Source organism: Lepisma saccharinum, chromosome 24 (assembly GCF_977018435.1).
Source record: "Lepisma saccharinum chromosome 24, izLepSacc3.1, whole genome shotgun sequence".
Lineage (NCBI taxonomy): Eukaryota > Metazoa > Arthropoda > Insecta > Zygentoma > Lepismatidae > Lepisma > Lepisma saccharinum.
Genome location: NC_139252.1, coordinates 61056419 through 61081441, shown reverse-complemented (window position 1 = coordinate 61081441; position 25023 = coordinate 61056419). Strand labels below are relative to the sequence as shown.

Here is a 25023-nt window from a genome sequence, read left to right as displayed (position 1 = left end):
TTCATTTTTTCTTCTTCTTTTTCTCTTTTCTTCTCTTCTTTTTCTTTTGTCCTTCCTTCCTTGCAATTTTTGCATACGTAATCTCCTCTTTCACTTATTCCTATGTACTTTTCTCTTCTTATCTTCTCGCATAGCCAATGTTTCATTTCTTTGCATGAGGTGCATAGGATGGTTTCTTCATTATTTCCCTCTCTTCCACAGCAGTTTAATATTTCCTTTCTGTCTTCCATATCGTCCATTATAGTTTCTCTGTTCTCGCCTTCAATTTTATTTACTTCCTCCATTTTGGCTTTCTTTCTCTTTGCTTTCTTTTTCACAATTCTGCTAGCCGCAACGTTGGTCGCCACTAATGCTACGTCTCATTCGTGGGTAAGATAATGTAAGGCAAGGCTCCACGTTATGGGCGCCACTAATGCTACGCCCCTTGTGGGTACGTACTTAAATGTTATTTACCACGGCTACAGATATCTTAATCTCAGGGGGATAGGTTCTTTGTTTGAGAATTCCAAATAAGAAAGCGTTTTATAGCCAAGAGGATATAGTAAAATGCGGATCTATATTCTGAGAACTTGACAAAATACAGAGAAAATATATGTATATGTATAATCGAAAAGGCTTCTTCTTCTTTTAAATGGCTTCTTCTTCTTTTAATATGGAAAAAGCTTCTTCTTCTTTTAAAAGGCTTCTTCTTCTTTTAATATGTAAAAAGCTTCTTCTTCTTTTAAAAGGCTTCTTCTTCTTTTTTCTTGCGGGAAGTAAGTACTTCACATCTTTTGATTTAACGCTAGGATACTTCCAGGTGGAGATTGAAGAAAAGTCTAGAAAATACACAGCATTTAGGTATGGGTCCAGGTTATTGCAATTTAAAAGACTACCTTACGGATTAAATTCATCGGTGTCGGCGTTTACAACAGCGTTAAACAGAATATTTGGTCTAGAAACAAAGTCATGGTTAGCAATATATGTAGATGATATGTGTATACATTCAAAGGACTGGATGGATCATATAAGCAAAATAGACTGGGTTTTATGTAAATTGAAAGAAGCAGGACTTACTGTTAAGTTAGAAAAATGTTCGTTTGCAAAGAAAGAAATCAAGTTCCTCGGGCATATAGTGTCTGGAGGAAACGTAAGACTTTGTAGCGATAAAAATGAGGCTATAAAATGTTTTCCAAAGCCTACAACCAGGAAGCAATTGCAAAGATTCCTAGGGATATGCAATTGGAGGAGCAAATTTATTAGGAATTTCGCTTCAAAAGCCAAGCCTTTATACGATCTTTTGAGAAAGGATGTGAAATGGAAATGGGCACAAGAGGAGGAAAAGGCTTTTGATGTATTAAAAGAAGACCTGACATCTAGTCCAGCTATAGGCCAGCCAGATTTTAAAAGACTTTTCATCATAGGAACAGACGCATCGAATATAGGTCTAGGGGCCTATCTCTTCCAGAAAACCGAGGATGGAGAAGATGTTGTAATTCAATATGCGAGTCGTGCACTGAAAGCGTTTGAAAGGGCGTATACCATTAGCGAACTGGAATGTTTGGCCATCATATTCGGCATTGAAAAGTTTGCGGTTTACTTGAAAGGAAGAAAATTTAAAATTCTTTGTGACCATAAGAGTCTTATATGGTTAAACTCTGCAAGGCAATGGAATCCTCGCTTGACAAGATGGGCATTACTTCTCCAGGAATACAGTTTTGAAATAGTGGACATTAAAGGAAAGGACAATAAAATTGCAGATGCCTTAAGTAGATCCCCTTTACATATGATGCAGGAACCAGAGGAAGTGCTGAAGTTATCCATAAACGCCATCATGGATGAAGAACTCGGGAACATATCCAGACAAGAATGGATAGAAAGCATGAAGAAAGACGAAGAATTAAGCGGCATCTTAAATGTCTTGAATGGAGATAGAAATGAAAACGAAAAGAAAATGAGAAGAGCGAAGATAGAAGGAAAATATGTAATTAAGGAAGGAATGATTTTTAGAGTAAGCATAGAGAAATCCAACCAAGTGCAACTATGCGTACCTGGAGCACTAATTAAAAAAGTACTCGCAGAAGTGCATGAGAAGTCTGGACATTTCGGGATTGATAAAACATTGAGGCTTGCCCGGAGATTTTTCTTCTGGAAATGTATGAAGAGAGACGTGGTGGATCATGTAAGAAATTGCATGTTATGTATAAAAACTAAACCTTCAAAATTGAAAATGGAAAGAGAAGAGTTACACGTAACTGCAAAAAATCCTCTAGATATGATATCTATTGATCTGATTGGACCTCTCCCAAGATCGCGAGGATTTACATATATTCTCACATGCGTCGACGTGTGCAGTAAGTTTGTAATATGTTATAACCTCAAGAAGGCTACAGCAAAGGAAATAGTAAAATATTTAGAAGAAGGATTTGTCAAACACTATGGAGTTCCATTAAAAATTCTAACGGATAATGGTACACAATTTGTATCGGAATACTTTAAGGATTACATGAAGTTTAAAGGAATTAAGATGATAAACGTTACTAGGTATCATCCAAGTTCGAACCCGATAGAGAGATATAACGGGGAAATAGTAAGAATTCTAAGAATGTTATGTCATGACAATCATACGAAGTGGTCTACAGCAGTTAACAGAGCCATAAGATGGATAAATAACTCTATATCGGAGGAAACAAAGAAGAGTGCAGCTGAATTGTTTCTGGGATATATGGAAGAACCCGGAATCTTCAAGGAATTTGATTGGCCGAGGGAAGTAATATCCAAAGAAGAGGCTAAGGAAGTATTACTAGACATATACATTAAGAGAATGAAGAAAATTAACAGGAAAGCAGAAAATGGTATAAAAATAAAATTAAAAAGGGGAGACTTAGTATTTTGCAAAACACACCCAATGAGCAAAGCATCAGAGAAAGCAATCAAGAAATTATTTTTCATATATGAAGGGCCATACGAGGTCACGAATTTATTTCGGAACACAGCGGTAGTAAAGCATACAGAAACAAATATAGAGAGAAGGGAGAACCTGGAGAATATCAGGAGATACAACTGCACGGAGGAAGTAAAAAAGAGCTTAGTTAATGAATAATAGAGACAATAAGAGAAGTCACATAGAACGAGGGAAAAATTTATAAATTTACAAATGAACTTTCCAATATATAAATTTTTCATCCTCAAGGAGGGGGATATTGTGTCACGTGCCAGTTTCGATGACACAATGAAAGGTGCAAGGAGGAATGGTTTCTCGGAATCGACGAGAGATGGCAGCACGCCATATAAAGAGGAGCAGAGCAAATTGTAAAAACTTGGAGCGGAGAAGAGGGATTATATATATTATAGTAAATTGAAAAATATATAAAAGAAGAGTCTAAATACTATAGAAGAAGTAAATATAATGTTGTATATAGTAAATTAAAATAATTAAGAACATTGTCGCATACGAAACGTTTAGGAAAGTTATTAAGTAAACGAACGAATTCAGAAATCTATCTCAATTTCTTTTTGATTCTCTGACGAGGAGAACATCGTCAGCTTTTGCATTTGTCCGTTCCCCGGTGGCGCTGTGTCAAATTAGACGCCCCGAAGCACTTTTCGGTTGCGCTTTTTATTAGTCGCACTGGGCCATTGGCAGCGCTCGTTATTAGCGATCCTGGTTATTCCCCTTTGGTCGTCAAATAGGAGGTGGCGCTATTGTCAGTTTAGTCGACCCTACTCTTTCTACAAGTATAGCTTGTATTGTTTGACAAAGAAACGGGGGGGAAAGCGAGCACATAAATAAGATTACGCTTTAATAAAAGAAGAAGAAATTCAAAGAAAAAACAAGAAGAAGCCATTTCCATATTAAAAGAAGAAGAAGCCATTTTCATAATAAAAGAAGAAGAAGCTTTTTCCATATTAGAAGAAGAAGAAGCCTTTTAAAAGAAGAAGAAGCCTTTTAAAAGAAGAAGAAGCTTTTTACATATTAAAAGAAGAAGAAGCCTTTTAAAAGAAGAAGAAGCTTTTTCCATATTAAAAGAAGAAGAAGCCATTTAAAAGAAGAAGAAGCCTTTTCGATTATACATATACATATATTTTCTCTGTATTTTGTCAAGTTCTCAGAATATAGATCCGCATTTTACTATATCCTCTTGGCTATAAAACGCTTTCTTATTTGGAATTCTCAAACAAAGAACCTATCCCCCTGAGATTAAGATATCTGTAGCCGTGGTAAATAACATTTAAGTACGTACCCACAAGGGGCGTAGCATTAGTGGCGCCCATAACGTGGAGCCTTGCCTTACATTATCTTACCCACGAATGAGACGTAGCACGTAGCGTGTGCAATGTATACATGTATGTGTGTGTGTGTGTGTGTGTGTATGTATGTATGTACGTATATATATATATATATATATATATATATATATATATATATATATATATATATTGAATGCAGCAACATAGAGGCAGCATAACTGACGAATAAAGCATGTGAGTGTTAATAACAAGAAATTTGCTAGAGAAACTTTTATCGGCTTGAAAATACTTAATTTTCTACAAAATTATATACCGGCATGGCCGTCCAGAAGGAAGTGCAAGTATGGTCGCCACCCCCTTCCCTTCTGGAAAATGAATGTTGAGATAAAAGTACCTATTATTTCAGATTTCAGACGTATGAGTTGATTTCAGTCACAGTAATTTACATCCATTATTATAATAGGGATGTAGGAACGTGATAATTTCAAACTCAAGTAATATGCCTAGTTTATCCGCCTGATAAAAATACATTGTTCCTTTTCCCCTGCTGGAAAAAATCTGCGGACGTCCCCTTGCCCCCCAGTGCGTACGCCTATGCCCCCCCCCCCCGCCTAGAACGTCGTTCATCCGCTACTATTAGATCATCGGATTTTGTAGCAGATCTTCTGGTTTCCCAAGGAACAATCTTCCGATTTTTCAAGTCTAACCTGGCAACACTGCCCCGAGCACCGACAACGGCAGGGAAGATGCGCGAACGCTTTTGAGGGAAGGTTTTTTTCCTTGTGGTCGAGCTATAGCGTCGTCAGTACGAACAAAATTTGGCGCTCGACCGAAATGCCCTCACTGCAGCAGTCTAGTCAACTCAATCTGTAATTGAAGACAAACGAATAACGCTGGGGACAACGTTTTGGAACGCAAGGAACAAAACGGACAGGTATTATAGGATATTATTTGGGCTATAATTGTGGTGCAAAACTTTTAAAATAGAGGGCCAAGTTGCGAGTATAACTGCTACAAATTTACGCAGCATAAACTGAATATTTTAGAAAAGTTACATTCGTCTGAGCGCAACTTGGGTTTAAACTTTAAACCTGACGGCACAAAACCTTGGAAAATAAACTCGAGGTGATTGTTGCTTTAAATAACCCAGAAATTACCGCATTCCTTCTGTTTCTCTCAGTAATTCGCAATTCCAATACGGTTGTGCCTTGGTTTTCCAACCCATCCCTTTCGTTCAAGGGTAATTTTTAGGAGATTTCCAATCTCGCGAGCACTGCAGAGAAGAAACCAGTATCGACTCTACCCTTTTCAACCCCTTTGGATACGAATTTGCATCTCAATTTCGAGCCACCGACAGAGAAACAAGCGAGCAACGAAATTATTTTTACCCCCCATTGGAAAACAAGTTTTAGATTAGCCGGTATTTGCTTCGGGATGAATTCGCTGCCAACTGTTTGAAAACTCGATCATATTTTGTAGCACCGACAAGTTCAGACTATCCAGGCAGCATGATTGTATTATTCGAAACGTTGTTTATATGCAGACGATGCTAACATCATAGTATCTTCGAAATTGAAAAACCACTCTTATGCAGTTCCGGACCACCTTAAAAAAACTCGAATGTAGTCTCGCTCATAATATTGACGATGCATGAGGGCACTACATGTCCCTTCGAAGTTACTAATCCTTACAAGGACAATCATGGACGTTAAGCGGGGTGAGGCAGGCCCTTGATCAATTTGATTAATATAAGTAATAGCAATAATAATTTCTACCGCGGTTATAATTATTCTCTTACATTAATGACTATTATGGATTAATAATAAGAAATCAATGTATTGCAAATATATTAGTGATATTATTGTATAAATTGGGAGACTTTGCTCCTCAATCCACCATACAAGTGAATATCCAGCACACCTGTCCACTTTTTTACATTTCAAACAGTTATTTATAGTTTTATGCATGTAATTATTTAGTTAAACATAGTTTTATGTATATTAATATTTTGTTATTAACTTTTACACCTAGTTGAAGAAAGGATTTAAAAAGTGGATGAAAATTTTGCTCATAAAGTGTACGTTGTCTTTGAACGGGCTCTTGAGTAGGGTAACTTTAACCTTTACTCGGCCAATGGGTCACCCAGGACCCCCCTCCCCCCCCCCCCCCCCCCGACTCGAAAGTTACGTATGGAAGCTTATTTGACAAAAAATGTTATAACTCGTAGACTATTTGACAAATCTACTTCGGGTAACTTTTGTGTTGCAGCTATAACATCAGGGCATGCAAACGTGCAGGAATCAAAACGCCAAAGGCAATAAGAGGGGTTGGGTGGGCCGCGGCCCCCAACTTTCAATGAAAAAATCATACAAATGGGGAGTTTGCCCCTCTTTCCCCGCTATTTTGAGAAGGAGAGGTAAACTTTAGCCTTATTTTCAAAGAATGGTCCTTTCTCAACCAAATGCAAGTAATTTCATGTTCCTGGGTGCATTACATTATAGAATATGTGAAAAAACTTCCCATTTTTATGATATTTTTCATTGAAAGTTGGGGGCCGCGGCACACTTAACCCCTCTTATTAGCTTTGGCGTTTTGATTCCTGCACGGTTGCATGCCCTGATGTTCTAGCTGCAAAACAAAAGTTACCAGAAGTAGATTGCTCGAATAGTCTCAGAGATATAACCTTTTTCTGAAATAAGTGTAAAATTTATAAATCGCGCGCAAAGGCGGCGGCCAGAGAGAGGTTACTTTCGAAAACCCGCTCGGCGGTCTAAAGGTTAATTGTGGTCACCCTGTATACATATGACTACACGAAAGCACTCCCACGCAGGAGAAGGGAAAGCCTGAGGAGGAAAGAAATGACTGTCACACTTTAGTTCTTGATTTTGCTTTTCTTCCTCTTCTTTGTAGGATTGTATATTCCCTGCCCTCTGTCGTAAGATGTAGGGGAGGAAATGTTTAAAGTTTCAGGCATTTGATTGGTTGATTCAGTTGGTTTAGTTTACTTAGCTTTTCTGCTACTTTGGCTAATCGCGAAGATAAGGATGAATATTGATAAGAAGTGATGGATGAACGGACAATCGCAAAGTCATATGGACGACACAAGAGCCCCGTATAAGATTATACTAGCTGTGAGTCCCAACAGGGGGGATTTGCCACTAGGCTATCCCAGGCTATAGCCTAGGGGCCGCATAAAAATGAGACGCTGCAGGGACAGACGTAACAGGTCATCGACTATTAAAATCCCTTAATACTGTGATAATAACAAAATACAACAACATGGAAGTCCTTTTACTTGCTTATTTCATGGAAAAAGATGGAAGGAAGGAGTTTGTAGCGTTTTAACTTCTTACATTATAACCATATTTCCAGAGGTCACGTGACAGTGCTCGAATATAAACAATCGTCCCTCGAAGAAACGAATCGTATCGTACCCAAGGTATTGGGTAGGATGTATAAATTCTTAGCATAGTAGGAAACAGAGATAGGAATGCTGAATAAGGAATCAGGCAAAGGTCGGGTGATTGACTTGGAAGTCGTATGTGGCATGAGTGTTGGAATTGTCAGGAGGTGTGATCAGTTGGCGAGAATACGAGGGAGAGTAAGGACTACGGATTGTGAGAGAGGAGCAAAGTGGGGAACGATTATTGGACGATGGTGTGTGACAAGAGACAAGTGATAGTTGAGAGGACAAGCTAGGAACAATCTCCATATATTTGTAAGGCAAGTAATATCCTTTCCTTAACCAATCCATATCGGTTCAGTCATGGAGAGTATAAAACCCATATTTAACCTAAGCTAATTTCTATCGCCATTCCTTTAAAAGGTAACCTCTTGCATTTATCACATTCAGGCCAAGCGAGTGATAACCATTTGAGAGATGAATGAGGAATAGCTACATCACCCAATTAAATCTAGAGGTTCTTGGTTCGATCCCAAACGCAGCATGTGAGTTGCGTTACGTGGTGGAGGTGCGGGGCAAGAATTAATGCTTGGCATTCTCTTATACTAGTATCGATTTGTTGCAGAATTGAAATAGAAAATGTTGCAGTCTTCCCAGTGCCAGATTGTGCTTGGGCAATGACATCATGGCCCTTGACACATGGCATAATTGCTCGCTGCTGGATAGCTGAAGGTTTTTCAAAACCATAGGCATAGATTCCTCTTAGCAGCTCTTCTTTCAAACCCATGTCATCAAAGTTGTCGACGACCTCTTCCCAGTTAGATTCAATAATGCCATCAGGTTCCATTCCTGGGGGACCGTCATAATGATCCTTGTCACTTGGGCCATTTTTCGAATCACCCCAGTCTTCGTTTCTTCTTTCTGATGTATATGACATGTTCGCTCACAGTCAGTTGCGTTACGGAATGTAAGCATTTTGAATGGCAACAATTGAAAGTCAAGTGGAGGGATATTGACGGTTGAAATCGACATCCTCCCTTCTCAGTTCGCAGCCAGTGTGGCTACAGTAATGTAGTGTCGGTTTATTTTTTAATTTCCTTTGGTGCGTGTGCGGTTCTGTGGGGAAATGCATAGTGCAAGTGGCCCTTATAACGCAAAACGAAATTTAATGAATAATTTTTAATCATGTGTGCGTGTATTTTAAAGTTTGCAATAAAACATTAAATTGCTGACCAAGGCAAAATTTATTTTTGTGAATTTATTGTGAATCTTCGTCTGAAGAAGACCCTGTTAAAGAGTGGAAACTTTCTTTTCTAGTGATTATTTTTTATACAATAAATTTTCTCTTGGTCAGCATTGTAATGTTATATTAACATGGAAACAAAGTTTGCAGGTGTTATTAATACAGATAATGTAAATAATGGAAGTGAAGTACCATAACAAAACTGTTAATAATAATTATTATAATAACAACAACAATACAGGAAACCAGAGCCTCGCTTGTCTGCAAAATGCAGTGCAGGGTGTACTACGTGGAAGAAAGGTTAATATATGGGTGTCTTTGGAAACGATCTCTTCCAATCTTACGTAGACGTTGTAGGATTGGATGTGAAACTTTAAACATTACGACACATCACTTACGATTCCCTAAAAACTGTTACGTCACAGAAATGCCACGGCCAAAGATCAGCGCCAGATCAAATTTCAGTTTCGTATTTTCCAGGGGTCGTTTCGCTACACCCTTCGCAGCAGAACATGTGTTGCTTTCGAGCGTCCAATTAGCCAATGAGAAATGCTCGTGCGGTCAGGAGATCCTCCCTGCGCTGTCGACAGATGGCGACAGCGTCAACCTTTCGCTTCGTTCTCCATCAATTCCACACATGCTGGCATGTGCGTCGTACGCAGCCCCTCCCTTCTTTATTATATGCACACATCGACGTGTACCTGATGGTAGCCATATCCGAGTAGGGATGGCCAAATCCGGATATCGGATAATGTTCTATCCGGAATTCAAATATCCGGACATCGGATAATGTTCTATCCGGAATTCAAAAATCCGGACATCGGATAATGTTCTATCCGGAATTCAAAAATCCGGACATCGGATAATGTTCTATCCGAAATTTTAAATATCCGGACATCGGATAATGTTCTATCCGAAATTTAAAAAATCCGGACATCGGATAATGTTCTATCCGGAATTTCAAATATCCGGACATCGGATAATGTTCTATCCGGAATTAAAAAATCCGGACATCGGATAATGTTCTATCCAAAATTTTAAATATCCGGACATCGGATAATGTTCTATCCGAAATTAAAAAAATCCGGACATCGGATAATGTTCTATCCGGAATTTCAAATATCCGGACATCGGATAATGTTCTATCCGGAATTTCAAATATCCGGACATCGGATAATGTTCTATCCGGAATTTCAAATATCTGGACATCGGATAATGTTCTATCCGGAATTTAAATATCCGGACATCGGATAATCATCTATCCGGAATTCAAATATCCGGACATTGGATATTATGACACGAGATTATCCGAATTGACCGGATGCTCGAGGTCCGGATGGTCCAGCCCTTGATGGTGACCATGGGTGAGACGGCTGTGTCCAATACGCAGTCGAGCTAGAAGAACAACTTCTCGACGGGACGAGAAACGCCATACACCTATGGCGGGCTTAGTAGCGTGAAGCAGTAAAATGTAGTCTAAAGGCGTGTAATTTTTCATAATTTGGAATATCGTAGCGGTTTCTGTAACGATGAATCCTTAAGACGAGGTGGACAATTACGCACTAGTTGTGCATTAATTTCAATATAGTCGGATTGGGCACTGCTATTTAGAAAAGGGTTTAGTATGCAAGAGAGTATGAATGTCTCTCCATGTAGCAAGTGGAAACTGTTTTTCAAGTTGATTAGTAAGCTAGACACGATGTTTGAGAAATATGTTTAATAAGTATTTACAGAATCCCATGTATTCCTTATGGGAAATCAACTTCAAGTTACGGCTAATCAAATAGGAGTTTCGACTTTTCCTTCTACTATGACATAGTTCAACGTGTCCTTTTTCCGTCCATGTACTTTTCTACGTCATTGGATGTTTGATATTGCCGAGAGAACGAATAAAAACATGGTCCATAAGCCTAGTGCATTTCTCCTTGCCTCCTACGGCCATCCTGGCAGTGTTGCCAAACCTGATGTGCATAATACAGCTCCATTTCACCATTAATAGAGTCAAAGATAACTTTCAAAGGAGCTAGATTAACGAAGGCTGCATAAAGTGCCTCCTAGGGTAATTTTAGGTGTTAGAGGGGTGGGGGCGCTGCTATTACTGTTAGCTTTAAAGTGATGGCAATTTATTCTTGGTTTTCACCGCCTAGATTTGGCGGCATCACCATCTCAATAATCCAATGATGTTCATATGAAATCGAAAATAGAGGATTCCCAGATGATAATATTGTCATCTTCACCTTAGCCACAGCGCTATATTTAAAAATACCTGTGGAGGAAAGAGGAGGCGAGTCTATATATAAATACCACGTCAAGTGCAAAATGTACACTCATGGCAAAGGTTGGTCTTTATGGGCCGGAGCCAGTGGTGGCATCATGGTCGGGCAGAGGGATGGTGGCACAGTTCACGGTCAAACGAGTGCACGAAAGAGCCAGATCTGGCTCCAAGAGAGCGAAGTTGGCAACAGTGATAGGCAGCTGCCACAGCGAGATAGGGGAAAATGTCCCTCCTTTGCTGGAGCACGCCAAAGGTTCAACACGACCTTAAGAAGTTATACACTTGTGTGTACTGCAGGTAACATATCCCCTTTAAAATCCTAAGAATTTTTAAACCTTATAACCTTATAAATCTTCCTAGAAATGTATTTTGTCTCTCTCTCCGGAGCATATGAAGTTTATATATTTGAGAGAACCTTTTCCGCCCACTTCTGGGAAGAGAGAGTCATTCCTGGAAGGCAAAGGTTGAGAACGCAGAGGCGGAACACAAACATTCGGAAGGAAAGAAAAAGATTGCCCTGACTTGCCTGAGCAAACGCCAGCCAATTTGCTACTTGTTGCGTCCTGCCCTGAAGGACCAAAGGGTTGCCTCGCCGTAAAAGAGCTCGCGGCTCCTCCCACGCTCCGGGAGCTGCTGCTCAATGGCTCTGGAGTCTTGGGACTCTTCCTGGATCGGTGGCCATCGACGGAGGTGCCCTCTGTGGACCCAAAAGAGAAGCTGTGGATACTTTCTGTGCTAAAACCACATTTTTCTTTTTCGTTTCTTTCTTAAACTGTAATCTTACACCCTCTTCTTTATTCTCGTTACTAAACACTCTGCAAACTTCTCTCACTGATTCTTGACAATTCTCCACATTTCCACTACCGATACTTCCCAGGAAATCCCTCCCTACCGCTTTCCTTCCTGATGATGTCCCGGGTACCAACCGTCGTACCGATGTTCATCCCAGTCCGACCAACTCTTGCTGGTCTCCCGCAAGTCTTCTTGCATCAAGCACCACTCGTTCTTTCATATCCATTCCTAGTATTAATACTTACATCTCAAAGCCAATAATACTCTCACTATCTCAAACATAACATACTATACCCTGCTTAACATTAATAGAATCGTGTTAATGTCCATCCCTCATCTCATTCATGAACACTAATGTACACGACACACAATAAATCTTATTCTAACAAACCATTACCCACCCAATTACACACTTATGTAATTTGGTATCTGTATTCATAAATAATATTAATGTTAAACACTAACACATATTTACTTCCTACTATTACTAACCTTTAACTTAATCTTCTTACCTTGTAGAATGCTGTAAAACCAACTTTGTTCAGGAAAACCGAACAAATTTCGTTCTTCACACTGGGGCATTCATGCCAATGTCACAGTAAATTATTGGAATTAAAAATGGAAAATAAAGGATGAATCAAAGAAAAGCGGGGGAATCCGTAAAAATTCGCGGAACTGACGCCCTGGGTTAATTTTCAGGTACCAGGGCATAAGCGCATACCTCCGAAAGTAGTTTGACTACTTTTTGATCCATCCGTGTACATAAAATAATAATCTTTCTATGTAACCATATTTTGTATATTGTTTAGATACTTTCTGTGCGTTCACGATTGGCTGAAGGTCACTTCCGTGGCGGAGTTTTTACCACAGCGCGCTACGACACCTGGGGCCCCGAGTTCGCATCCCGGCCTGGGAATGGGTGTTCAACAATTTCATCTCATCACACATCTTCATCTTCGAAATTAGGCAGAAAAAATCTCTCTCGCGCGTTTCTCTCACCTATCTCCTTCTCTTTCTCTTTGGCTCTTCTGTTTCTATCTGTCTCACCTATTTCTTCTTCTCTCTATCTATCTCTTTCTCCTGTTTTCCTCTCTCACTTGTTTTTATCTTTCTCTCTCTTTCTCTCCCCTCTTTTTCTATTTCTCTATTCTTTCTCTTTCTACCTATATCTCTCCCCCTCTCCCCCCAGTGTCTATATATCTGTCGTCACCTATTTGCCCTTCTCTCTCTCCTGTACGTTTCATTCCCTCTTCTTCATGCTTCCTCTATTTCTATTTCTATTCCTTTCTTTCTTTGTTCTGTCTCCCTTCCTTCCTATTTTCTTCCTTCTTTCATTCATTTCTTCCTTGTTTTCTTTCACTCGAGTCCATTCTTCCTACGCAATTCGCCTTCCCTTCTTCACGTTCTCGATTAACCGATTCGACTACAAATAATGCCAAAGGTGCATTCTTCATGCAGAAACGGAAATCAACAAAATTGACCAAATAATCGACAAATCCTTCTGCATTTTTGAAACGATACAAAAATGGTGGCAAACAATGCACAAGCCTTTGGCACGGTTTGTGTTCGAATCGGATATTGCGGGAGGGGGTGTCTAAACATAAACGAACTGATTCCCTATGTCTCTGTTTATTTCCGTATCTCTCCCCCGCCCGCCATTCTCACTATATTCTAGTAAAATTAGGCTGAAAATGTTCTCACGTAGGCCAGAGCCCGCCTTTACCCACTCGCAATGATTTCTCGCCTCTTTCATTTCCGGCGGAGTTCTCCCATTGATATATTCCAATGAGCCAAAAGGATTTTTGAACTTCCAGCTTTTCCACACCAGATGGGGTATTAAGCGTATTTTGTGCTTTGTCTATCCCCTCTAGACGCGGTTCTCCTGCACCCTATATCAGTTATCTCTGGAGAGAGCGAACGAAAACAAGGCCCTGCGCAAGTAGTGACGCTAGACGACTCCCCAAATGAACACGTGGGAGGGAACGGGATTGCGTGGAGGGGAAAGCAACTGCAGTTACCAGCCATCGCAGCAGAGTGTACTGCTTCGCTCTGTCCACTCGATTCCCCTTCCACTTCTCTGCCGTTATGCGCGGCCTTGCTCCAGAGAAAACAGGGACAGAGTATAATACGTACTTGGTGTTTCACAGCGGGGCCGTCGTGAAAACTTAAACAACGAACTTCCGGGTGGCCAGAATTAAAGTTACCCAACTCAGAGCCCTCTGTAGTCTGTTTGAGGCATCGTAGAACTCTGAAATTTGGTGAATCCACTATGCAGACCGTGGGGAAGAGGATGGCGATAAAAAAAATGGTTCAATTTTTCGCCACCAGGTTGAAATGTGGCGCTGTACTTCCATGATAGGTTGTAATAATGACGTAAACTGCTCCAATTGGTTATGGATTTGCCTTTACCTTGCAATCTTGCAATAAACGAGAGATTATTTTCTCGCAACTTCCAGCCACTAATAAATGTCTTTCTGATTAATAACTCAGCTAAATCACTTAACGTGAGTGCTGAACAAAAGTTCGGAAGTGATCACCACGCCATTAAATAAGAAAGAACGTGCATTGCTGGTGAAGTTGTTTCATCAGAACGGTACTAATAGTGCAGCTGCACTGCGAGGTTATTGAACACTGCTGTACTGGCAGAAACCAACAATAAAGATTAGTACACCTGACTTATGTTTTTCAATATTCATTTTTACAGCGCCATATTTCAACCTGGTGGCGGAAAATTAAACTACCCTTTTTTATCGCCATCCTCTTCCCCATGGTCTGCATAGTGGATTCACCAAATGTCAGAGTTCTACGATGCCTCAAACAGGCTACAGAGGGCTCTGAGTTGGGTAACTTTCATTCTGGCCACCGGGTATTATACTCTGAGCCGGCCTCGTGGTGGAGTGGGGTAGCACATCGCGCTACGACGCCAGGGGTCCCGGGTTCGAATCTCGGCCTGGGCATGCATATTTGTGAGTGTCCATTCATCAATTTCATCATGTGACACAATTTCCAAAAGTGACACAAAAAGCAAAGTAAAATAAAGCAAATTAATCAATCTTACACTCTGGTAGCAGGCAGAGGGAATGAAATGGGACGGGGGGAGGTCCAGAACGTGGACGAGGGTGGGGGGGGGGATGGATTGTAACTTACGTGATGACGAAACACGAGTTCGTGTGTGGCTGAGCCAAGGAACGGGCGTTCGGATATGAACGTTAAGTATAGCAGAAAGGATAATCGGGACTGGACCTACAGTTTAAAGAGAGATTAGAACCACGTGCCTCCATCGAACCCGTGACCCTTTCATTACAAGACGTCGACATTACAAATACGCCTTCGGAGAGGCTTTGCCCTGTGTTGCGTCTTTGTGTATGTGTATGTGTATGTGTGTGTGTGTGTGTGTGTGTGTGTGTGTGTGTGTGTGTACGCGCGTGAAAGCACTCTTGAGTACTATTACACAGTCTCAATGTTTAATACCAATATTTTACAGCTGAAACAAGTTATATTAGTTTTAATGAAGGGTATCCATCCCCCTGATTGGTTTTAGCCTAAATATAGTATTTTCCAACCTGCGAGAGTCTTGTATTTCATAAAAAGCCTTACCCCGTGCAATGACGAGCACTCATATCATAATCATAATTTTAATATCAAATTACAGTTTCGAATCTCTTACTGTAGGGATGAAAAAGATACAAAACTTGACACATATATATTGCTGGATGGCCACACTGCTTCCGCTTTTATCTCCAAATTATGTCACAAGGAGATTAAAAGGATATAAAAGAGCCCGGAGACACCCTCTCTGAATAGCAATGAGGTATTAAAACCATCCCTTAATGAACCCCAAGATTTGCATTCCCTATGAAGACCTTCTCCATTTCTCGCTTTCACACGTAGCAGAGACGAGATCTCGTAAAGAATTGATCCTGAAAATATCCCTCAGGATGCTTCCTGACGGCTCACCCATTGTTCCCGTCCTCGCGTCTTTTAGGAACGCTCAAATGACGTCTGCCTCGCTAAGTGAACATTCATTTTATCCATGCATAATTGTCATATTTCTGACAGCACATCTTTGTGTTGCAATGACGAGATCATTACTGGATGCTTTTTATGTTATAAATAGGGATTTGAAGTTTTCGTTTTAACGATAACTATAACACCATTAAGCCTTGTTTCCATGATATGAAAAACTCAATATGCTGACCAAGGCAGATTTTTTTTTAAATTATAAAACATAAACTAAACGTAACGTTTCAACCTTCTTGCAAGGTCTTCTTCAGACTCTGCACCAAGTGCAAATGTAACAAGGTACAAAATAGGACGATATATATACACAAACATTACTCCCCTCCAGACTATTAGAAAGTTGTTCTGGAACATTCTAGCAGGTGGCTTTCCCTTGTCAACTGTACCTTCACCTGAAAGTGAATGTGGTTGGACTCTTTATCTCACGCTCTTTTTCCTTCATTCTTCTTCCTTCTTCTCTCTTGTCCTTTCCACTCTTTCTAACACCTTCTTCCATTCTTTGTTTATCTTCAGTCCCCCATTCCAGTTCATTGTGTCTTCTTCACCTTTCTTATTTATTTCTATTGTGGTGATGGAAAGATAATAGTACGAGAGGAAGTATCAAGAACTAAAAGAGAACGGATATGAGGAGATTTGTGGAACAGAAGAAGAACAAACTATAAGAGAAAGGGTCATACGAGACTGTAGGAGGAGAGGATTCAAGAAGTGCATAAAGGAGACAGGAAGACTACCAAGTCTGAAGGAGACCTTGCTAGAAGGTTGAAACGTTACGTTTAGTTTATGTTTTATAATAAAATTAATTTCTGCCTTGGTCAGCATATTGAGTTTTTCTTAACGATAACACCAAAAAGTTGAGAAAACAAAATATAGTGTTTAAAATGTATCTGGGTAGGTAAAGGAGGCAAGTTTTTAGTGTTTTGGAATCGCGAAATAACGCGCGAATTATGCCATTTTTTTTTCAGAATAACACCGAATTTTACACTTTATGCAATATGCAACTGGGGATAACACTTCTTTTGTTCTTCTGAAGCGCTATTCTGTCATTTTTAGCGCAGTTGGTGATAGTTCGATTCAAGAGATATTATCATGTTTTATTTATTGCAGTTTGGCGCAGACATAACTAACAGTGTTTAACCGCCTCCTGAAATAAAATTCGCTCAGTGGAAAGGGAGGATCTCCCCAGAAGTGAAATTTCGTAGTAACGTAAAAGTTTTCAGAGACAAGCACCTGTTGTGTTTTGGGGGGAGGGGAGGCGTGTATGTGTATGTACCCAAAACAGTCGCAGAGGTATTTTTTGGCATTGTTAGGGAAATGTGTTGTGTATGATTGTGTTCAATGATTTGGGTGTGATCATTCAATAAAGATTTTATATTTAGTAGCTGATGAGATGAAATAGTTTTCCAAATGGAAGAAATATGGCCATTTCTCACAAAGGTAAGCCATATTTTTTTGTCATTAAAACTAAAATTTGTCTCAATTTTCCAGAACTGAATCACTGTGAAAATCTTAAGCATAGAAGGAACAGTAAAAATGCATGTAAAAATAACTGATTTTAAATTAATAACATCGAATTGCAGTAAAAATATATAAATAATATTGAGGACAGAATCAAGAAAATATGCACCAAAGAATGTGAAAAAGGCGGCAAAATAAATAGCCTATGGAAACAGCTAGAAAAGAATGGCTATGAGAAGGAGGATAGACTGGACATAAACAGAAGAAGGGAAAAAAGTGGCAGGGGAGAATTGGAAGAGAAAGAAAAAGAAAGGAGGTTTGGAATAAGGAGTATCGGGAAGACCACAGAAAAGATATGCAAAGTGCTTAGAAAAGACGGCATTAAAACTTACAGGAAAGGAGGGAGAAGCATCTTAAGAATAGCGAAGAATGCAAACAAGAAAAAGGAAAACAGAGAAGAGGAAGAGGAAGGGATTATCTACGAAATGAAATGTAAAGAATGTCAGAGTGTGGGGGAACAACGTGAGAGAGAGAAATGCGATATTTAAACACACGAGAGAAACAGGACATGACATAGAGTGGGATGAGACTAAGCAGATAGGAAGGGAGAAGAGAATACTAGTGAGAAAATGGAAGGAGGCCAAGGAAATAGAGAAGAAAGGTGAAGAAGACACAATGAACTGGAATGGGGGACTGAAAATAAACAAAAAATGGAAGAAGGTGTTAGAAAGAGTGGAAAGGACAAGAGCGAAACAGGAGAGAAGAAGGAAGAAGAATGAAGGAAAAAGAGCGTGAGATAAAGAGTCCAACCACATTCTATATGGAAGTAAATATTTAGCCTTTCAGGTGAAAGTACAGTTGACAAGGGAAAGCCACATGCTAGAATGTTCCAGAACAACTTTCTAATTGTCTGGAGGGGAGTAATGTTTGTGTATATATATACCGTCCTGTTTTGTACCTTGTTACATTTGTACTTGGTGCAGAGTCTGAAGAAAACCTTGCTAGAAGGTTGAAACGTTACGTTTAGTTTATGTTTTATAATAAAATAAATTTCTGCCTTGGTCAGCATATTGAGTTTTTTATTCTGTAAATATTTTATAACGTATAAACCTCCATATATGAAAAGGGAAATTGGCGTTATGATGATTTGATGCTGTCTATTTCGACAGAACTTCAGATACTATATATTTGTTGAACCTGGGGACAAAGTTATAAAAATCTATGGGAATGTATGTTGAAGGTGCGAGGTATAAATTGCATAAATACAAAATCTACCTCCATACTGTGTCTTTCAGCGCCTCTTTTCGAATACTGCCTCCCAATGGCGTAGAGGTAACGTCCTCGTCTTGTAATCAACGAGCCACGGGTTCGATGGAGCCACATGTAGGTCCAGTCCAGATTAGATTTCTGTGCACAAAGTGAACTTTCAACAAAAACCCAAACACAAGAAAGCTCTTTTTGGTACGTGGTGTGCTGATTTGATTTCTTGCTGTGTTTTGATACACACAGAACCTTAAACGTGTCAATTGACATGTATATCTTGACTCCAATAACACATTATCGTGCATAAACTGCAAACGGTGCACTTTTTAGTGTCAAAATACACACAGAAATGCATAAAAGAGCACTTTTATCAGCTGATGTTCCGCGTGATGCACTAAAAATGCATCAGCTGGAAACATCAGACAAGATCATTTCAAAGATAACAAAATTTCACTTACAATGCATGAATTGACACAGCTAAATGTGTAATTCTATCTTTCAAATGACATTGTCTGATCTTTCCAGTTGATGCATTCTTAGTGCATCACACGCAACATTATCTGAATAAAAATACATTTTCATATATTTCTATGTGTATTTTGACCAGGGTTGTTAAACGTCCTTGAACGTATAAATTCTAATGGGTTCTATTTGGTTCCTCTGCAGGACCGGAACCTTTCTTCTCACACAATTTCAATGAGGTCCAAGTTGCAAATTGTTTCATTTAAAAACGGTTCCTGGACCGTATTTAAATTGATCCGGAAAAAGGTTCCGGGACCGTATTGAAATTGAGCCGGAAAAAAGGTTCCGGGACCGTATTTAAATTGAGCCGAAGAAAAGGTTCGTGGACCGAATTGAAATACTTTACAGATAAAATGGTTCTATACGGCCCAGAATCCTTTTACGTTTGCTGATATTCTCTCCTGGACCGGAATAGAATTTGTTTAAAATTCCTGGACCTTTAACAACCCTGATTTTGACACTCTAAAAATGGGCCGTTTGCAGTTTATGAACGTTAATGTGTTATTGGAGTCAAAATATACATGCGTCAATTGACACGTTTTGGGTGCTGTGTGTATAACCCTTCATTTGTTCTTATCCCAGTCGGACGAAGGTGTTCATGAGGTTCACGTCATTCGTACACACTTGTCCGTGACATCATTTGTTCCCCATACTGTGCTTGCAATCTTCTCAAAATTTCAGCTGGCTGGGGATTCTCCTTCACAAGGAATTTGATGGTACACCGCTGCTCCACAACTACAGACACATCACTTGCCGCCATTGATGCTAACGGTACTGCGCATGCGCCAACTACATCTTGACGCACGCGCAATACGCACGAAGGATTAAGGTACATCCTCTGGCAGTTTGATCCTTCTTCAGCTATTTGCCACTTTTTTATTCACAAATGTCTCGGTCAATATTGAACGACCCTTGTAGTGAACTCTCGACTTTGATTTCAGTGAACCTACAAATGAAATGTCTATCATCATCATCATACCACACGGTACAGTGCTTCAAAATAAACCTTTTTGAATTAACTTCGAGATTCGAATGAACTGGTTTCCTGTTTTTGTTTTGGTAGCAGGCAGAGCGATTGAAATGGGACGGGGGAGGTCGAGAGCGTGGGCGAGGGGGGGAGGTGGGGGCAATTACATGTAACACACGTGTTCGAGTGTGTGCCAGTCAAAGACCGGGCGTTCGGATATGAACGTAAGTATAGCAGAAAGGCTAATAGGAACTGGACCTACAGTTTAAAGTGGGATGCGAACTACTATGTGCAAGGGCGCGCGCAGGATATTTTCTCAGGGGGGCAGGGTCATAGGAACTTTTATTATTATTATTATTATTACTACTAATGTTTTTTTTAAAAAAATTGCATACCTTTCTAATTTCCACATTCTGCATATCTATATACAATTTGTATAACTGTGTACTGACAAAAAGCTGTTTTATTTTATAGTTAGATATTCAGTGTAAAATAAACTTAAGCTTAAATGTAACCCTACTTCAAATAATAATAATAATAATAATAATAATAATAATAGTTGCTGTAATTTCGGCCTGTAAGTCACAGAAGACAACATTTTACCATTCGAATTACATTAACTTTTTCCAGAAATCTTAGAGGGGGAACGTGCCCCCCTGGCACCTCCCTGCGGGCGTCCTTGACTATGTGCCTCTACCGGGTATCGAACACGGGACCCTTTGGTTGCTTGAGTTGTTCTTTTAAGTCCACTTTATGCAGAGTAAGGCTAATCGAGACTGGACCTACACTGGGTATCGAACTCGGGACCGTTTGATTACAAGGCGACGACGTTACCGTAACCCGATGCGGAGAGAAAGTAGGGCGTGCCCTATGGTGACAATATTGTACACAACAATGTGCACGCCATTTCTCACTATAGCTATTACGTACTACAAAAATGCCAAAAAGTATCAACTATACTCCGTCCCAGCTAACTGTGGAGCAGGCAAACGAAAGCAAGTCTCTGCGCAAGTAGTGACGCGAGACGGCTCCACCAATGAACACGTGAGAGGGAACGGGGCTACGTGGAGTGGGGGCAAGCGACTGCAGTTACCAGCAGCGTTTACTGCTTCTCTCTGGCCAATAGATTTCCCTCGCTTCTCTGACGCCTTGCTCCACAGTTAGCTCGGACAGGGTATATACTCTGTCTCTGAAATGTGTGGAGCGATGAAGCGCATAACGGTAGAGAACGGGAGAAAGCAAGTGGGCGGAGAAAAGCCGTGCGCGCTGCTGTAAACGGCTGGTATCTGCACTCACGCGTCCATTGGTCGAACCCTCTCGAGTCACCACTTGCCCAGACGGCGGTGGTAGAAGTTTCCATTGAAAATTTTCCTATTAAAATCCACTGATCGACTCAAGAGTTACGTAGGGAAGCGAGTGTTGCAGGATGTAGGTGACCCATTTCTATTGACGGTGAGTGTACATATAAGTAACCTCTGAAATGGACATCGGTTTAACAGCTGCTCCCAGGAGTGTTCTTCTCGCTGTCCCTCCCGCGGTGGAACATTACGCCTCCTACCCAAATGTGAAGACCTGTGCACACGCTCATAAGTAAATAGAAACGCAGTTAAAGTTAAGGTTTGATAAAGGTCCCGGAATTTTAAATAATTTCAATTCCGGTTCAAGAGACTAAATCAGCAAGCGTCAATGGGTTCTGTACCGTAATACTTTACATATAATAAGGTTCTTTACGGTATCGAAATAAGGCAATGAGCAACTTGGACCGAATTTAAATTATGCGAGAAAAAAAGTTCCGGTCCTGTTGCGGAACCCAATACAACCCATTGGAATTTGTGTTCCTGGACCTTCAACAACCCTGCCTCAAGTGCAAACAACATATCATGGGGGGAGACAAACACGAATTTGAACTAACTGTCGCCCTCCCAAGCATACACACTCCTACATGCACACCCTTGACGATATTCGAAGCTAGAATCCGATGCCTTCTACGTGCAAGTTTCCGAACGTCTGACCCAGTCGTAAATCGAATTCCGGAAACCCGGAAGAACGTTCGAAGCGCATTTCCGCCAATTGGCTTGTTCGTCCGTGCGCATTTCCTGAAATTTCCATCCGATTGTGAGTCGGTGCGGAGATGATATACTGGCTGTGCTTTCCACTACGAAGCACAAACCAACCGCCTCGGTGATAGAAAGGGATTGTTTCCACTGTTCCACTGGGGCAAAATGTTCATGGCATACAATACTACAGTTCTTGTCAGTTCTTACGGCGGGCCGCTTAAATGCTGGCAAAGGGAAGTGGGGTGAGGGGAAGCGACCAAACCAGAGCGACGAGAAAGACAGCAGCTTGTAGAACGAAGTGCGCGCAGGACATCCTCCCGCGACGACGTAACTCTCGGCGCCATCGCTGTTGTCTGGCGGCGTAGTCCCCACTTCCCTCGATAAAAGAGCTATTGCAATATCTTCAATTAATATTTCAGTAATTTCCGGTTACTGACTGACTGGTTATTTTACGTCGCTTTTCTGCCTCTTCTGGCTAACGGCGACGACGATGATAATGAAACTAGGTAAGATAAAATTGATTAAAGGACAACCATAAGCACGCACGAACAGACCTGGCTGTAAGTCAGGCGCCAGAGCTTCGTTAGTCCGCAACAATGCACTACGTGGAAGACTTCGAAATTGCTGAATACGACAATAGAACTAACTCTCTAGCATTCTTAAACCCGAAGGTTTATGACTGAAGCAACACAAGCCTTCCATCTGTCCTTACCCTGGGCAAGATCAATCCAATCCATCCTTACCGATTTCCTTTAGATCCATCTCAACGTCATCCCTCATCTTCGTCTTTCCCTTCCTACAGGTCTCTTACCATCAGGTTTCCCAACAAGAATCCTGTAAACTCTTCTTTCCTTTCCCATTCGTGCCAAATGGCCTGCCCACCTAAGTATTCTTGATACGACTGTTGAAACTGTCCTTTTCCTCTTCTGGCACAAAATTTCAGGAAAGATACACCTGGCAGCAGTCTGTGTAATCGTTGGCACAAAGAAAGGTACTTGACAGAAAAAACGCATCCCTCTTTTTCCAGCCATTCTGAAACATTCCAGCAGTGTCAATAAGGCCTGGAATCATCGTTCACTCTGAGTCTTTCCCCTAAGAGACCGCTCGTCCAAAATTAACAACGATGGGGAAAGGGAAAGGGGGGGGGGAGCACACAAATGAACAAAAGCCACCAAGTCTTTTCTGGGAACCCTCGAGGGTTGAAGTATTTGCTCCAATCCAATTATAAGTGTGCACCTTGGTTCGGCATATTCGTTCAACAGATGCACCAAAAACTCTTACCAAAGTTCAAACATATTCTCCATTGTTCTGTAGTTTGTTGAAGAAGTAGTTTACACAATTCAGCATCGCAGCCTTTCGCTTGCTTCTAAGTTCTACCACACTGCCCAACAATCATTTCCAAGTGGCCAATTCATTTGCCTTTTCAACCAATAGTGCTCCAGTAAGCACAGTGTAGCCAGGTCCTTGATTACAATAACAGAATCGTAGACCCGACGTAAACTTCATTGGAGAAGAACATGAACGTGGGAGAGTCTAGGGCAGTGATGTGCAGTAGACTATAAGTTTACGTCTACATGCGTTGTCTACACGTTATCTACGAGTACATTACATTGGGTTGTAGTTTACATAGACTACGTAGACAATCTAAAGTGCATTAAAATTAATTTTTCAAGGCTCTCATGAAAGGAAAGTGACATTTTCAATTGTATTGGTTCCTAACGAAATGGAAAGAATCCCATTTACAACAAAATTTCTCTTCTCTTCTATTATCAACTATGGAAGAAGATAAATAGTATGCAAAAAGAACAACAGATCGTGAGGAAAGAGTGGTCTTTTTCCCATAAAACACTAGAATATTTCCTATATTAGTTTTTTTCCTAGGTGAGAAATTGTTCGAATTTGGAGGAAAGGGTATCAAAAGTTCTCCTCACACATCAGCAACTGATACGCAGTATAATTTTATTTTAATTTCACGACGCCCTTTGCTAAGTTATCACCTTTCGCCATGTTGTTTACATAGATTACGTAATCTACATGTATAAAATAGTCTACGTGTAGAATGTAGACCATCGTTGTTTACGCGTAGACGCACATCACTGGTCTAGGGGGTCCTGAACCCCCCTCCGAAAGCCTACAAAATCCAAAATTAAGTATATTTTGTTTACTGAAGTTGATTTAGTTTCGCTGAACTTACATCAGGTTGTCATTACACAGCTTTGCGTAACAGTGCCTGAGAAAATTTATGTGTACCAGTACTGATAATAATACGCATAAAAATAATGGGACTTTAGTTTCCATTAGCTGCCCCCCTCGCCCCCCCTAATTTCCGCCACTCCATGCTGTTATATCTCTAGTCTTACATCATATTTTTAACCGTTGTTTAATTTGGTTATTTTACGTCGCTCTTCTGCCACTTTTGGCTAATCGCGACGATGAGGATGAGTGATATGAAGAAAGTGATGAAGGGACGCTCATAAAGAACACCCATGCCCAGGGTGGGATTCGAACCCAGGACCGCTTACTGTGGTAACCACTACGCCACGGAGATCGGCCACTTTCAATCCCTCATGACACCATCCGTCGGCACGTCAATACTTGATTCGTCGGCAAACAAGTAAAAATACAAAGTAACAGGTACCTTCTTCTGACATCGTTCTTGAAACATTAACCAAATTCATATAGCTACTTGGTGAAATGCAATTCTCACGTTCCGAAATGTAAGCACTTGCAGTACATTTCCATGAAATGTGATAAGAGGTTTGTTAAGCATGAAACCGCATGGAATTGTCATTGGAA

At 40.5% G+C, this 25023-nt stretch overlaps 1 protein-coding gene and 1 pseudogene across 1 annotated transcript in view; both read right to left on the bottom strand.

Annotated features, from left to right (window-relative positions):
- The window catches only part of LOC145978201 (G-protein coupled receptor GRL101-like), a 376753-nt gene that overhangs the window by 304435 nt on the left and 47295 nt on the right, over nt 1–25023 (bottom strand). The window lies entirely within an intron of this gene.
- Nucleotides 8145–8580, bottom strand: LOC145978200 (eukaryotic initiation factor 4A pseudogene; annotated as a pseudogene).